Genomic DNA, 3,594 nt, shown 5'->3' with positions numbered 1-3,594 from the left:
GGGCTATTGGGATGATTGAATAATACATTTGAAAAATATTTTCACTGTCTCTGGCACATAATATATTACAATAAATGTCAGTTAATATAATACAACATTACCTTCCTAATATTGCTGCATATTTACCTTGATGTTGAATTAATTTCAGTGTGACACATTGGAATAAATACAGATTTGCAAATCATACAACCTTGCTATCAATACTAACTCTGCCATTTACTAGCTGTCTGACATTGGGCAGTTTATTTAACATGTCTGGACCAAAAGTTCACCATGTGTATATTCAGAAAAATTAATCACTTAAGTTGCTTAAGAGAATTAAATAAGATAATGTAAGAATTTCAGTACTTGCTTGCTGGCATATAGTAAGAGTGCAAAATAGCCCTATGATTACATTATTTTCATTAATAACTAAATGATTGTATAAATAAAAAAGACTATGGATTTCATGTTGTACATTAAGTGTGGTAACTTACAGAAATTTTTGTCCCACAATTCAAATATAATTCAACTGTCTTGAAAGAATTTCATTACTTAATATCAATAAGGGGATGCACTTACAGTAACTTTACTCAGCTCCTAAAAGGGGTAAACAGTGTTGTAGGTAGAGATATTTATCTTACTGGCACATAATATTTCTTTTACCCTAAATTCCTTACCTGCTCCTGACGCTTTTCCACTAGGTCCTTCAGGAAAACTTTTCTTGACATACGAATTTTGTCATAGCAGATGATTTCTTTAGAGAAAGTCCCGGCAATTAAAATAATTATTTTTCAAGTCTACTTCTTTCACTTTATTGGAAAGTACTGAACTTTATTACAGAGGAAAACATTTTTTGAAAAAGTGATCAAGAATTTTGTTGGGTACTATTAACGCTATTTCATTGATGGTGGTTTTATGCAATAAATAAATCATAATATGAAAATATTAAAAGCATCCTAGTTGAAATGTGTGCTCCTTCTCTTCCTTTCTCTCCTTTCTCTTTTTCTCTTTCTGTACAGGAACCAGAGCTTAGACCTTTCACTAGCTGGGATGAATGCATGTCATTCTGACCCAGAAACTATGCTTCGTTATTCAAAAGAAGAATTTAAATAGGTTTCGCTCACTGGGTTTCTGGGCCTTCTGGAATTAGGCAGTGCTCGTCATCAATGAATTTGATCAGCTTTCAGAAATAACCAACAAGTTTTCTCTTCTTATTGTACATTGCTCCATGTGAAGCTAAAAATACTGTGTTAGAATAAAGGATTATATCCTTATAAAACCATTCATTGTCCTATAAACAACTTTTCAAATGATTAACATAAAAGAAAATAAAAGCCTTTATACCTTCTCTCTTTCTGGGTTTCTCATGGATAAGAAACATGTGGTGTTATAAAATAAAATATCCTGGTAATGGCATATCTATTTGCATAATATAAAAATAAGTTATAAGTGTAACAATATCTCAATGTTGGAACATAATGAAGTACATGCATAATGAACATTGAGATGATATAGTTAAAAATATAACTTCTTTATATTTATATATAATCATTTAACTTTATTAATGATAAATAAGTAAAATTATATATTTGTACATTTTCATTATTTCTAGAGGTAATAAGAAGTGATAAACTTGCAACTTGAAGTTTCCAGTTATTTTTGGATCACCTTAATCACAAAAGAATAATGATTAATAAAGATTGATTTTACTCTGTTATTATATAATATGTACTGAGATACTGCCTATTTGAAGAAATCATATTACAAATATCTAAACTCTCAGAAAATCAATCATCTTGAAAGTTTTTTATTTTGTTTTGTTTTTTATAAAACTACATCACGTTTGCCTTTTTTTTGGGGGGGAGGACTGATATAACCAGGAGTTTTGTCTAAAATGTGAGATGACTTTATTTTAAAATAGGCTGAGTAACAGTTGATTAGCATTTAATTATGTAATCTTCTGCTCTTAAGTTACTTGAAATATGGGTCTTATCTTCCTGAAATCATTGTAAATTCATTGGAAACAGAGGCTTTTCAAGCCACTGCTCATGTATCAATCTAATGTACATAAGCAACTTGCTCAGTTCCTAGAACTAAAAGAGTGTTTGCAGTGACCGTAATTTCATAATAGTTTACATAAAGTACTTACTACATTTGTGAAAATAAAAGCAACTATTTATAAAGTAATCTAGCACTTACATGAAAGTTCAATAGATTAAAATTATTAGCAAAGTAAAACAGTAAAATTATAGCCTCAGAGTACTAGAAAGTTAAGTAGTGTTTTATTGTAAACTATTTTGTTTACTAGATGCAATTCTGAAAACATGTATAAACGTTTTCTTGAAAATTACACTTATCTGTTTTTGATATAGTTCAAAATACAAGGAATTAAAAATATAATAAGTCAGATACAGAAAAAAATACAATATGAGAAAAAGAGAAATGCCATGTCAATCAACCTTAATTATTAATAGAATCGTTTATCTAAATTCAGAACAATTTTTACAAAAGACGTACATTTGCCTGAAAGTTTCCCTCCTTTTTATATGAACATTTCACTCAAATTATAAAGTGAGAATTTCTCCATATTATTAAATACAGAAGTGTATCAATTGTTTTTATGAAATATTTTATATACAATCAAAATATAATATATACAATATAATATTATTATAAAAATCTACCAGTCAAGGAGAACAGTGTAATTCCATTTTGATTGTAAAAGTGTCCTATATTTGTGTGTATATGTTTGCATTTTTTTCCTGAGTGTGAAGCAAGATGTGGAAAGATACACATCAAACTAATTCTATGAGATCTCAAAATGGAGGTGCAGTGATGCATCAGGTAGGTTAAATTATACGCAGGTGACAAGTGGCCCCTGAAGCTCAACGTTTAAAAACAATAAAGGCATTTCTCACTCCCGTTACTATTCCATGGAGGATTACAGAAGAATTCTGCTCATGATGACAGGCAGGATAATGGAGCATAATAATGGAGCATACACCATCTCATACACTGCCAGTTTCTGAGGCAGAGGAAAACACAAGTTGTACTCTTAATGACAATTAGATACTGTGGCCAGGAAGTAACACCTTTACTCACAACCCACAGGCCAGTGCCGTCACTTTTCCAACCACAAAATAGCCAGCAAATGCAACCCTGTCACATTCTTAAAGGTGTAGAGCCAGAAATAATGGTGAACAGCATTAATGACTACCATAGGTAGAGAGCAATTGCTAATATGTTCTTCATTCTTTTGGATATTGCTTGTGTTTTTTCTTAAAAACATAGAAGATACTTCAAATACGTACAAATTAGAGGCAATTCTACTCTCATCATCTCCTCCTCTTTATCACTGTCACTTTAATTATACACAGAAAAGGAAGGTAGAAACACATAGGGAAAATCAGGCTTCACTAAGCATCACCTATATTCTTACACTTCATTTAGGAAAGTGCTATGATGCAAAATACATGACATGAAACCTCTCTTGGGTGGCCCTTACTCCAAGTGGCAAAACTGGTCATGTAAGAGCATAACATAGATGCAACAAACCTGAGGAAGGCTGGGAAGTCTCACTGGAAAAGAAATGTGGTTTTTTTTTTGTTTTTT

The sequence above is a fragment of the Mandrillus leucophaeus genome, unplaced genomic scaffold (assembly GCF_000951045.1).
Source record: "Mandrillus leucophaeus isolate KB7577 unplaced genomic scaffold, Mleu.le_1.0 Scaffold904, whole genome shotgun sequence".
Lineage (NCBI taxonomy): Eukaryota > Metazoa > Chordata > Mammalia > Primates > Cercopithecidae > Mandrillus > Mandrillus leucophaeus.
Note: the sequence above shows the minus strand (reverse complement) of the source record.